This window comes from Notechis scutatus, chromosome 3 (assembly GCF_049901735.1).
Source record: "Notechis scutatus isolate UNSWTSFEM ecotype Mainland chromosome 3, rNotScu1.2, whole genome shotgun sequence".
In the NCBI taxonomy this organism is placed as follows: Eukaryota; Metazoa; Chordata; class Lepidosauria; order Squamata; family Elapidae; genus Notechis; species Notechis scutatus.
The window spans coordinates 170,957,536-170,972,420 of NC_142011.1; positions in this window are offsets into that span (position 1 = coordinate 170,957,536).

Sequence of the window (14,885 nt, forward strand, 5' to 3'; positions counted from 1 at the left end):
CGGATTCTAACAAAGTATTTCAGATCTTCCAATGGTGTACCCATTGCCACTATAACTGAGACCATCCACCTATTTGTGTCACTAGCAACACTTACTGTTGCTCATCCTCTTCTCTTTCCTTACATCTTTTCCAATACTAAAGCTTTCTTAAGAGAGCTAGGTCTTTGCATAATGTGTCCAAAGTAAGAAGAATTGGAGTCTGGTAATTTCTGTCTCAAATGAGAACTCTTGATAAATTTGGTTTATGATTTGTTGGTTTGTTTTCTTGGCTTCCTTTGTGTTCTCAGAGTTCTTTTCCTACTTCTCTAAAGTTCAAAAGTTTTCTCCAACTTCAACAATTTTCACTGGGGGTTAAGAGGGCACAAATTTATCCATGCAGTTCCATTTGAATTAAAGGAGGATTTATTTTCTGAAAGTAGTGAACTTGTAAAAGTACTGGGACCAGGTCATTCAGCATTGATAACTATATCAGCAGTGCTAGAGATAGTTAATCAGCAATGCTAGCTAGAGTAAAATGTTCAGGAGAAATAATCTTCATAATGAGAATAATAATAAATATAATAAATCACTTTGACCTACTGATAAATGGCACCAATATAATCCTAATGAGTATTCACATTCTTTAAAGATTTTTATCTTCGATCCAAGTTTTGCTTTGTTGCTTTTTGGGTACTCATAGCTCATAGCCAAATGAAGTTTCATATTTATCTGCAGCACCATTTACACTACTTTCTGTCCTACTATAAACAAAGGAAGAATAAACTCCATCACATTGTTCAGCATAGCCTGATGTTATAAGATATGCTAACAAGGTTATCATAGCAATCAATAGAACACAGCCTTCAGACTTCATTCTAGAAAGAATAGCACATAATCTCCTGTGCCTTGATCAAAGTATTTGCTTGTGAGGATCCATAGCAAGTACTTTATGCATGTTTCTGAAATGACAAGGTATGTCCGAAGCAACAGAACTAATTTGCTAAGATAGAGAATCCAAAGGAAAGACAGCACAATTAAGTAACTTAGGAGAAAAACAATGTGGTTTGGCATCTTAGTCTGTGTAGTCTATATGAGATGAGAGGGAAAATAAAAGGATGGGACAATGTTGTATATGTCTTGGAAAATATTACATTTAGTTCCTGAAATCAGATTCTATGTCTAGTGATTAGATCTGAAAGTATAACCTAAATGGAAATTGAAGTAAAAGTTTTGTATGTTTGATTATATTCAAATCTCTCTTCTCAATGACTGAATTCATCCATATGACTAAGCTGTTAACTATAATTCTGTGGATAAACCATGGTAATTTGGATTAACCTAACATGCTAATCAAAATGCAAGTAAATTACATTTTAACTTAACATGGTATTGAACTCAAGCTTATAGTACTTCCCAAATGGGAATGTGTTTCAGACTTTTTATACACTTCTACATAAACAAGTGCACTACTACCCTTTTTACAACTCATTGGAATAGTTCTTTGGAATATTGGATGTGTCATGGTGCAGTGGCTAGAACACAGCATTGCAGGCTAACTCACTGGTCATTGCCAGCTGTTTGATCCTGACCAACTCAAGGTTGACTTTATCTTCCATTCTTTGAAGATCAGAATCCAGATTTTTGGGAGCAATATGCTGATTCTGTAAACCGCTTAGAGAAGATTATAAGGCAATATGAAGCAGTATATAGGTCTTTGTGCTAGTGTTCTTTCTTATCGACTTGTTATCATATATAATCACCTCCTCTTTTTAATCCATGCTGAGTAACTCATATTTAAGGAACTCCAAGATCTATCTCTCTCTCTCTCTCTCTCTCTCTCTCTCTCTCTCTCTCTCTCTCTCTCTCTCTCCCCAAGTAAATCATATGCACAGCATTTCTCTGACCCACTAATTTTGTCATTTTTTTCAAAGAATGCAATGAGATTTGTCTGGCATGAGAAACCCATGTTGGCTTTTGGTTATGACTTTGTTCACAGAATCATTGCTTGATTAATTTTTCCAGAATCTTTCCAGATACTGATAGTTCTGTAGTTTCCTGGATCCATTTATTTTTCTTTTATGAATTTGAGAACTATAGCAGCCCTTTCCCAGTTATCTGGAAATGTTTGGCTCCCATTCCTATTACTGACTCCAGCATTTGCATTAGTTAGAGAGTATCAGTCAGGATTTAGAAGAGATGGACTTAATTACAAATCCAGATGAGAGGTTTTCCAAAGTGTATCTCTCAAAGTCATTTGTGGTTAAGTGAAGTATTAGAAGCTACTGTTTGGTTTCTAATATTCTGCCTTTCCTATTAACATGTGCCAGACCATAGGCTGCCCATAAAAAGGATAAAGTATTCCCTTTCAGATTCTTAGAGAATGTCTACACTTACTGTTTAAACTGGCTTAACTCTAATTGTTCAATTCCCCAGCTGCTGTGTCCACCAACCATTTGGTCTAGTAACTCAAAGGCCAGTCATTTTCTTTCTGTTAAAATGTCTTAACGGACATATATATATGAATAAGTTACAAAATAATGGAAATTCAAAGAAACAATGTATTTTTTAGAAGAACTACTGAATTATAAAAGGTAAATATTAAGTTTATAACTTTCACTTTGTTATATCAAACTGATATTAAAAATTATTTTTTATTTTCCATAAAATTTCTACTTTTCCTTTTACTTAAAGTAACCCCAGGAGTGCACTGTTTTATCATTTTTTCAGTTACTTAACGTAGGAGGATATCACTCTCATCACCCAAACACCATGCAGGAAATGATGAAATTATACTTTGCAAGTCTTACTTTTTAAAGAGCACAGCTAAAAGCAAAAAGAAAAATAGTAATGAGAAAAACTATTGTAGTCTTTGTATATTGCTTATAGCAGCGGTCCCAACCCTTTGGGCACCAGGGACTAGTCCTGTGGAAAGTTGGGGGGATGTGGTTTTGTATGCTGCCTGCATCCTGCGGATGGGGCTTTGTTTACATGGACCAGTTTCTGGCATTCCATCAACTGGTGCTGGTCCACAGACTGGAGGTTGGGGGGGGGCTGACTTATAGCATTACTATGTAAAAACAGTGGCAGAAAATATCAGAAACCATGATAAAGATTGAGGGTATGGTCCTGTCCCTATGAAGTAGACATTGAATTGCAACTGTTAGGTTATAATGAAATAAAATGGACAGGTATGTTTGAAACAGCATAAAGAGGAAAATGAATTCTTTGAAACCATAACAGAAAAAGGTAACAAGAACTACCAAATATTCCTCCTGTAACAGATTCAACTTGGTGATACACTATGTGAAAAACTCTTTTTCAAAATATGTATAGAATGAAACAATTATCCTTTCTGTAAAAAAAAATATCAATATATCATTGCAAGCTAGTAAAGTTAGTGATGATAATTGATTGGAGAATGGAAGGATTAAATTGGTAAGAAATGGTGTTCCTTCCAAATGTTTAGGCCTAACTAATTATTTTTGACACCCTGGATAATAAAACCCACAGGAAGATCTTCTCTTCCAAAAAGAAAAATGCAACAGAAATAGCAACAATGCAATCACCGTAGAGCACTATGGACATAGAATAACAGTAATACACAATATATGATTGCACTTTCATACCCCTGTTCATCATTTGTCCCAAGTAATAATGCTTATATAATGCATGTCCAAAGAAACAGTTCAAAATTCTGCTAATGGAGCCTTGTTTTCCTCTCTGATTCTAATTCTTATACCTTTAGAATCATATCATTTATATTTATAATTCTTATGCTTTTAGGATCATTTTCAAGAACAATAAAACAGTGCTGGTTCACAATCTTGTTTATATAATATTTGGCTGTGTTTGGAACTAAACGAAAGTGACATTTTAAGAAACTTGGCTCTACATAGCTCTAAAATAGAATATTTGGAATATCTGGCAAGAAAATGGAATGAACTTGAATACCATACATGTCCCTTTAAAATGTGGTAAGTGACAGAAAAACAAAAAAGCAGCTGGATGACCTGACATTTATTGATGAACCTATGCCTATAAAATAATTTTTTGCAATGTTGTCTACATTTTTGTTTACATCTGTGCACCTTCAGCGTTTAGTCATGCCGGCCACATGACCACAGAGAAGTCTTTGGACACTGGCACTGGTAAGCATTTTTGTTTACATAGGGGTGAGAAGGGTAAGCATTTTTGTGTCTGGGGCAGTTGCATAAGTTGGATTTTTTTCCTCTCTTGATGGCAGTTTTGTCAAAAGGAAAGCCTATAAAAAAGAACCTCCTGGTCAGACCGTAGATTCTCACATTTCACTGAATCACAATATCATCTCTGATCTTGGTGCAATGTGTGTAACTACCCATAGTCACTTTAGATAGTGAAAAGGATGGCATATAAATGTAATAAATAAATAAAATTTGAATCCAGCCATTATAATGGCTTATGTATAACATTATCTAACTATGTAACTTTATATAACTATAACATTATAATGTAAGCCACACATATTATATATGTGTGTGTATGTAAACAGATAGGTAAAAGTAAAAGTAACACATATGTGCTATGTTTCCGGTTCTAGGGGGCAGTGCACATCCCCATTACAAAGCCAAAGTGCCAGTGCTTCCAGTGCCAGTGTCCGAAGACTTCTCTGTGGTCATGTGGCTGGCATGACTAAATGCCGAAGGTTCACAGAACGCTGTTACCTTCCCACCAAAATGGTCCCTATTTCTCTACTTACTTGCTAGGTTGGCAGAAACTGGGACAAGTAACAGGAGCTCACTCTGTTACATGGTGCTAGGGATTTGAACTGCCAACCTTTCTGATCGACAAGCTCAGTGTCTTAGCCACTGAGCCACCGAAGGTAGCTTATTCAACAAATCATGATCAAACAAGCCAAATTTTGTCATGGTTGTGAAATTATTCATAATATTTATATTATCTTAGTGTTGGATGGCCAGTAATATTGTATTAATGTAGATGTCATTCTGAGCATCAGCTATCTGATCTACAGTATTTCTCATCATTTATCAATAGAAATGATAGAACTGCATCTGCATTCCACAAAGGATATTCTTGTGTCATTTCATTGCACTCTTCTTAAATTCTGTTTCTGAGCTATGTTAGAAGGTGGGTGGGGAATCCTGATAGTCTTTTAAATCAAATAAAGCTCCTGTTTTGTTGACATCTCTGATAAATCAAAGGCCAAGAAATCAGAAATTAACCTTTTAGTTAATATCTATGTATCTTACCATGTTTTAATTTTGTATTAAAGATTTGAAATTTAAAGAGAAGGACAAATGATTCAGTTTGTCAAGCTTTCTGTAAATATTCTAATGGTATTTTTCTTGTGTCATGGCAAATATTTACAACTAGAAAATATTAGCAAAGGTTTTTAAACATTCCTTACATGCATTCTTGAACAGATTTAACAGCGTCCTTTAAATGTATAAATTTTATTCTTATTAATAACAGTGGAACTTCACAATAATGCAAATAAGGTTTTACTATATATCTTGTTTGAGGTGCACTTTTACACCATGATTTCATCTATCATATTTATTAAGTCTTAAGGTATTTGGGAAGTGTGTTTTATCATATATAAAAATAGTTAAAAGTGTAGTATCTGTGCAATATCATCCTCTAGACCAAGGGTTCCCAACCTGGGGTGCTCGCACCCCCTGGGGGTGCAAGGCAATATTCCAGGGGGTGCGAGAAAAGTCCAGGTAAATAATAGGATATTGGCTATATGTTGGCTTTTTTATTTATTATTTATTTCAGGGGGTGCGAGGTTCGAGTGAAATTTCTTTAGGGGTGCGGGGTGAAAAAAAGGTTGGGAACCACTGCTCTAGACTGTAGTTGAACGTGTATGCTTTTTTTTAAAAAAAAATCCATTAATAAATTATTTTGATTCAAAAAATACTTTTGAAGATCACAGAAATATACTCTCAAATGAGCATTGTGCTAAAATTATCTTAGGGCTGGAAAGGGGTCACCATAAACAGATCTGCACATCATCATCAGTCTTTTCTTTGACTAATCTTTCACAAGAAATTATTACAATTAACCTATTGTTTCTACACATTGTCTTCCCTATCCACAGTCTCAATCACTTTCAGCTGCTGCTATCAATACAGCATTCTTACAAGCCTGAAGCTTGCAGAGAATGTCTTCAGGTAATCATTGCTCAAATGAAGCTAGGAAAAGCAGAGAGCATTGAAAATCAGTGCTCACCTTTTGTATTTCAACCTGATTATCCATTCAGTCTAAACTTCCCCAAACTACCAGTATTTCATGAACTAAAAAAAGCTCAAAAGAAAACAAATTTGTAGCATCCCACACACAGAAACTTTATGTATTGTCCAAATGTACTTCTGTAGTACTTTGCAAATCATTCTCCTGATATGTTGCTATGGGAATAGTAACAAAGAAAGATTGATTTTTGAAACTATTATATGCACCAGGAAACCTCAAAAGCCTTCTGCACAGAAGTGTTAGACTGTTTTCACTACTGCAGAGTGAACCTTGTGACTAGGGTATTTCAGTAAGCCTTCTGGAGTATGGTAACCCATGAAATCATCAGATTTTTTCTATATAGCAAAAACCTGGGAGAGAAGCATGCCAGCAAAATAGTATTTGTGGGCTGAATAAAAACTAGCTAGTAAGTGCTAGCTAACTAGCTAGTAAGACCAGGAAAATGCCTCCAATAAGAAAACAAATAACCATAACTATGTATCAGAATGGTCAAACAAATGGCAACTTCAAATCTCAACAAATAAATCCTCTGTATTACATATTGGCAAAAAAAAAATCAGAAAATAAAATACAAGCTGAATAGTCAAGACCTTGTTGATGATCCAAACTCTGTCAAGGACCTTGGAGTACTCGTCTCTAATGATCTAAATGCTAGAACCCACTGTAACTACATAGCCAAAAAGGCATTAAGAGTTGTTAACCTAATCCTACATAGCTTTTTCTCTGGTAATATCACACTACTAACTAGAGCATACAAAACATTTGCTAGATCAATACTTGAATACAGCTCATCAGTCTGGAACCCGCATTACATGTCTGATATTAATACAGTTGAGAAAGTTCAGAAATATTTCACAAGAAGAGTTCTTCACTCCTCTACTCGTTGTAGAATACTTTATGCCACCAGACTTGAAATTCTAGACCAAGAAAACCTAGAACTATGCCGCCTCGGGTCCAATCTAAATATAGTTTATAAAATCATACACTGCAAGGTCCTGCCTACAAATGAATACTTCAACCATAACAATACAAGAGCACACAATAGATACAAACACAAGGTTAACCACACCAAACTTGATTGCAGGAAATACTACTTCAGCAACAGAGTGATCAATGTCTGGAATACTCTACCTGACTCTGTAGTTTCTTCCCCAAACCCCAAAAACCTTAGACTGTCTACTATTGACCTCACCCCTTTCCTAAGAGGTCTGTAGGGGGCATGCATAAGAGCACCAACGTGCCTACTGTCCCTGTCCTATTGTTTCTTTTTTTCCCTTATATGTATCCATTTCATGTACTCATAGTTTATACTTATACCTGTTATCTTACAATCGCCTGACAAAATTAAAAAACAAACAAACCATGAGCTGGTTGGAAGGCAGAGCCTTAAAGTCAGAGTGAGGAAATATAATCAGTTTTTCCATGGAAAAGCATCTGGTTGTAGAAATAAGTGTTGGTTTGAAGACAGCATTGTATGGTATTTTCCCACCCACCCAAGAAAAGACAAAAAATAAGTTTTCTGTTTCAATTTATATACATTCATTTTGATTTTTTTTATTTTAATATAAAAAGTGTATTATAAGTATAAAAAGTAAAAGGGGAACGGGAAACTTTCAAAATTTGCAAGTGTATGGAGGACAGCTTACTGTATGTTAATTATACCTATGCCTTCATGCATCTAATTATGAGGTTAATTAAAAGCAATGGAGATGTATATATTTTGCATCAGTTCAGCTTGGTTCAAGGTAGAATGTTTAAACAGAGATCCTAATAGCTGTACAATAGGAGTTAAAGAAATATTATTTAAAATGTTCAAACTCTCATGTACTTAAACTCAGGTTTCCCATAGCACCAATTCCTTAAGTATTAAATATTATAAAACAGGCCTATGTGTTCTGTAAGTCTAAACAATCCCAAAGGACAGTGTTTATTAGTTATACATTTTAATATTAATATATAATATTAGTTATATTAGTTATAAGAGTCTTGGTGGCGCAGTGGTTAGAGTGCAGTACTGCAAACTACTTCTACAGCCAGCTGCCTGCAATTTGGTAGATAGACTCTCATCAGGCTCAAGGTTGACTCAACCTTCCATCCTTCTGAGGTGGGTAAAATGAGGACCCAAATTGTTGGGGGCAATATGCTGACTCTGTAAACCGCTTTGAGAGGGCTATAAAGCACTATAAAGTGGTATATAAGTCTAAGTGCTATTGCTATTGCTATATGTTTTAAATAATGCTAGAGCTAATGATACACAGGGCAATAAAACAATTATTTGGTTTTTGGTAACTGCAGTCAGACTACAGCTTGTACACTAACACAGATTTTTAAAAAATTTCAAAGAAGTACAGAAATCTTAAGGAAAAAACGGACTTTGGAGAGGATGAATTCATGGGAAAAAATTAAGAAAAAGACATTAAAAAAAGTAAGGAAAAAAGAAGAAAAGCTACTGTCCTTGTTTGTTGCCTTGTATATGATGGCCTTTGAATTAGCTCCCTTGGAATAAAAATAAAAGCTGTAGAGAGAAAGAAGAGTTGTTTAATTGAACAATAATCCTTGTTCTTTTCTGACTAGGTGTATCAAAGGTCATTTTTATCTTTATGTTGGAGAATTTAGCACATTAACAAATGAAAAATAAATTCAGTCTTCCAGAATTGAGAAATTATCAATAAATTTTCAGCTAGAGTGAAAGATATGTTCCTTCCTGGCTGAGGGAAATGAATGAGGACATTCTGTAGCACAGTGATATGTGACAGACAGGATCTCTTATGGTGGAGCATAACACACTAAGATCTATGAGGTGGGGCGTGGCCTATCATGACCTGAATGTTTCATGCATCCATAGGCAAATCTATTTCACCTTCTGCTGTAATCACTTGCATGGCCAATATAATTAAGCTTTAATATAAGCTGAACAAATAGCTTATATCTCAATATTGCATGAGCTTTCAAGTAAATCATAAGAAAAATGCACACATGCATTTCTGAAATGGGAGTTAAAGTAATAAGAACACATTTGGTCTACTTGCAGACTAGAAAACAAGAAACCATGAATGCTAGTCTTACATCAGACATGAAAACTGGCTACATGACTTTGTGTCAATCACTGTCTCTCAGTCCAGCTCACCTAACAGGGGTATTGTTGTGGAGAAAATAGGAAGAGGAAGGAATATTAAATATTTTCACTGATATGAACTATCTAGCTTATATAATTGTCACAATTTTAGGGCTCTGGTATGAATCAAATCAAAGATAAGGTGGAACATACTAGAAATCAATGTTAGAGTCAATTTAACCCTTGTCCCTCTTCCTAGAAATGCATGAAAATGGACCATATAGATATTTTCAATATTGAATGCTTTTTCATGAATGCCAATGTCAGGAATGCATTACATGTCACACATGTATAAAAATAAGCAAAGTAAATATATATATATTAGTTATTGTCGGTTATTTATACGACTTACTCAGCCAAAATATCTGGTTAAAAATCTTCATGTGCCACTATCATACCTCCCACCACAGGCACAGATACATATATCCAAAATTATGTGCTCCAACTTTGAACCTGTAAACCAAAGTTGGAGCACATAATTTTGGATATATGTATTAATTTGATTAATAGATTTCTATGGATATTCTCTGAGCTTAAATGGACTCCGGGACATGGTAGATGACAGGAAGGCCTGGAGGAACATTGTCAATGGGGTTACAATGGGTCGGACATGACTTTGCAACTAACAACAACTACATGGAGATTCTCAGTCATCCAGATTATGGTTGTCTGAAAGGCGCTTTTTTCAAGAGGCAACTGGACCTTAAGAGCTAAAAAAGCTTCTTGGATAAGAAGCAAAATGTCTTCAAAGAAAAACCAGAAAGTTCAGTTGCTTCTTGAAAAAAATCACCTTTGGGACTTTGATTAATAGGTTTTATGTGATTGGGGTTGGCTTGATAAGATAGTGGTGGTACATGTGTTATGCATCAGATTTTGGACTTAGCACTGGGGTCTTCAACAAATGGTGGGCAAGCCCACATGCCTAGCTCCAATTGCATAGGGAGCAGGCATTTGCACCTGTGCACGAAGCTCCATTTCTTCTCACTCTCCCCTCACTTGGCCACCAAGCTATAAAGGTTGGAGACCACTGGCTTAGTATATCATTAGAACACAATCAGATGCAGTTTCTGTTATACAGTAACAATTTATTGTACTATGAATATAATATCATTTTTTCTCAGTGCCTGGGACTCCAAAAAAGAATGCTGATTGCCAAAACTAAATGGATGTTTGTTAAAAATGGGATTTTAAAGAAAATGAGACCATTTTTTAAGAAGTATTATGTTTTATTATTTTCTGTCCTCATAAACTCTTAGTGCATCCTGTAACAAAAACCCTTATGTGAAAGAAAGTAAGCTGCTCTAGATTCAGACTAAGTGTAGCTTTGTTGCTGAGGAATTAATCCTAAGGAACATTCACTGCTTTTTTGGTTTAATTCATCCCCTGGACAACCACTTTATGCAAACAAAACCCTGCTCCATTCCCACCAATGGAGAATTGATCTATACTTATAATGATGCCAGAAAGTCTCAACTGATCTATTGGCAAATGTACAAAAAGTACCAAATATGTCTCCAGGACCAAGGTACAAAATCACAAGTCACGTTACAAAATATATGTATCAAAGAATTATTGCCAATATAGTCTGGTATTTTCTTCATAGTATAACTGACTATTATTTTCCAGGTGGTGTGTTTGTTGCTAGTAGTGAAAAATATATCTACATAAGCATCAAAATATATTTTATACAATGCTTAAAATAACATAAGCAATCACAGTTCTTCCATTTATTACTTTTTTACATTCAGAGTAACAGGAGGAAGGCAATTGTTCTTATATCTTTGAGGTGGATAGATTTTTTTTTCTTCCTATTCTGAAACAGTTCACAGAAAGCATGGTAGATTGATTTTGACTAACAAGCTATAAACAAATGTAACAAACTGAGAATGTATTTTGGATTTGTGTTCGTTGTTGAATTGATGTGCATCTTTAGTCCAAACAGATTGCCAAATGTACTCATTTCAAAGTAATGCAGCTTAAGAGAACATTTTTAAAATTAAATATATGTGTGAAAATGCTGCATTAATAGTTTTTTTTTAAAAAAAGAATAATGTTATTGTACTAAACTAATAAACAAAAGAACTCTGTTCTTAATAGTCTCATAGTTTAGACCAATGGTATCAAATTTGTGGCATCACATTGTTGTCATGTGACATATCATGACTTTTTCCTCCTTTGCTAAAATAAGGTGAGCATGGCCAGCGTGTGTCACATCCGGCCCATGGGCCACAAGCTTGACACCCCTGGTTTAGATTGACTATGCTGTTTGAGAATTATGGGAATTGTAGTCCAGCATATTTTTAAGTTTGGGCAAGACTAATTAATGATCTATATGTCAATATTGTACCACAAGACATCAGACACCCTAAAGTATTTACTGCTGTCATCCTACATATCAGTATTGCAAAAATCAACTTTTAATTAATGAAGCTTATACCAAAATAGCAATGCTATTTTAATGAGATGTGTAAAAAGCTAAGGATTTGGAGAACAATCAACTATGATTTTTTTTAAAAAATTAGGAGTTAGTATCCAAGAAAAGTTCATACTTGGTTAGTTAATTTGATGAAAGCATTCTAAGTTAGTTTTTCATCTCTAAATGAGCACAATAATCACATATCTCAAATACACTGGAACTCTAATGAACTCTATAACTCTGATGATGCTCCTAAGCTTTGGACAAGCACAGTTGAAACAAACATGTCTAGTTATAAGATTTTAAAAATAAAAACTAATAGTTTGAGCTATACTAGTCTACGCATATACATAAACCTGGCAGCCAGATAGTAATCTCTGCTATAGTCAATGGGTGCAAACTGTGAGGACTGGAAAGGCCATGCTCAGATACAAGGAGCCTAAGATCAAATGCATCCCTTATAGTCATAATGCCACCATTCTCATAGAGGAGCCAGTTTCATGCAGTAATTAAGACACCAGATTAGAAACCAGGAGACTCTGAGCTCTGGTCTTATGCATGAAGTTCTAGTCCTTAGGCACTGATCTTAGGCATGAAGTTCTAGTCTTGGCCTTAGGCATGAAGCTAGCAGAGTGACCTTGAGCCAGTCCCGCTCTCTCAACCCTACGAAGAAGAAACTAGCAAACCATTTCCAAAATCTTGCAAAGAAAACTGCAGGGACTTAAAGGCATGCACATTCACTAGCGACATTGAGAAACAAGTCTGTTTCAGTAAGATAAGAAAGGTGTAAGTTTTGAACCTGATGGTGTATGGAAGAAGAAAGAGAGAAAAAATAGGAGAGAGAAAAGATGTTGCCTGAGGCAGTTGGCAGTTGCTGATTTTCTGCTCTAATAACAGCTTTAATGGAATTTGTAATAAAAATAGTTTACCAAAAAACCTGTGTCGTTGAATCTCTGCTTGCTACCCTTCATGTTCAGGTTATGATCTGGGTGAAACGTAACCAAAATAGTATATCTAAAGGTACAATTGGACAGCAAACATAATTAAATACTTTTTAAATATTTAAATTTTACTTTCTCAAGACTGCTTTGCTTCAAGACACCTCCTTTGAAAGTAAAAATCAAGTGAGATGACTTGGAAATGTACAGATTTATCCAAAATATGAATTATTATGATTTGCTGCATTTCTTAAATGTAGGTACAAGGCACTATAAGATAATACATGTTGAAATGATGTAGCAGAAGACATTGAAGAGAAGGAGCTATAAAGAAACCTTGATACAAGGCTTTAGAAGAAATGAATCACATCGTATTAGGTACTGTTCAGCTAAAATTCTAACTCATTTTCATGATCACAACTGAAGTTTAATTGAAAATTGTCATACTGCGTTTTATTTAAAGCTATCATAAAATAGATTTCATCATTATCATTTAATTGTATTCCTCTTCAACAATACCTGTTTTATCCACCTATGAAACCATTAACTTGTGTTATAAAATAGCAATTTGGTTGTATGGAAATGAATTGGATGCTACAATTGTAGATTAATAGTTTAAGATCAAGAATAAATCATCAGCAAACATCAAAGTTTTATGCAACTAGCTAGTCAAGGATCAAATATGGAAATCTTTTAGATCTCTCTCACTTGCTCTGTCTGTATGTAGACAAGTGGGAAAATATAGTACTAACAAGAAAATATATTAGTGGGAGAACATGTGGGGTTGTTTTCCTTCTAATTTCATTTTTCACATTCCAATACTTGACAGTTTTCCTGAATACATCAGCACACTGCATACACCTCAAAGCTATGGAATGTAAGCAATGATATGCAAAAGAGTACATTAGACATCTGGGGTTGAACAGAGTAATATGAGCAGCATGCTTGGAGTAAAACTGGACTTTGGTTGCACATGTGGTTTACAGGCCAACATGTGCAAAAACATACTGGTGTTATAGATGTAGCATGTCCTTTGAGAATTTCCTTACCTGTCTTGTAATCTACTGCTTCAGTGAGTAGAAACAAAAACATGAAGAACACAATGTAATGCTAAATCTGTAAACACACTGAACATAATGAAGAAGGCATGGAAATGCCTGCAGAATGATCCAGAGCTGCCCATCCTAGAAGAACTTTAGCTAGTGCCATGGAAGAAGGCTCCATTCAGCAATAAATGTATTTATTGAGTTTGCTTTGGGAATTTGGAGCTAGGAGAGAATTTGACCACTGTACTTGTTACAGACATTTGCCAGTGGGCATGGAATAATAGATCTCAGTTATAGGAAGGCAGATTGCATTTTAGCAAGAGCAATTCAACAATATTAGCTATTACATAGAAAAATGGTAGGTTCCTCTTTACTGAATACATTCATCAAAGGCTCAGAACCAACTTTCAGGGGTGCTTTAGTCCAGGGCTGTCAAGCTCCCAGCCTGCGGACCAGATGCATCATGAGCTGGCCACGCCCATGCCCAGTTTAGCAAAGGGGAAATAGTCCCTATACATCACATGACACTGCTGTGAAGATATGAGTTTGACACCCCTGCTTTAGTCTGAATTCCTGCACTAAGGAGGCTGCTGAACTAGTTGGCTAAAATGGCCCTTCTCAATCTGATTACATATTCCAAACATATATAAGGTGAGATCAGGGCCAATATAAAAATTAAAATCTAGGTCACATTTTCTTAATATGCCCTTCATAATCTTGAGACTTCAGAGCAAGATTTCTGATATATATGTTCATTTGCAATGGAAATATTATGAATTGTAATACTGCAGAATTGTACTACTAGCAAGATCACCTCTCTACACAGCTAAATATAATTCACAAAAGAGAAATAGAGTGAATAGATTAGCTCATCTCACATGTGTATATTGATTCATTCTCTTATATAAAAATTGGCATTAGTCGCCTTTAAAAAAACAAATTTGTTGAGGATGATTGAATAAATCCTGTATCTCTTATCATTTTTCATTTGAACCATGTTAATATATCTCTCATTAAAGTGTGCTAAGCCACATCTAATGAATTTTTTACAGAAAGACTATCTACCAAGGAAATCTTAGAAGAATTTTTTTTTTATTGATCCACAAGCAGATCCATTTTCTGCTTACTTCACAACTTCCCTC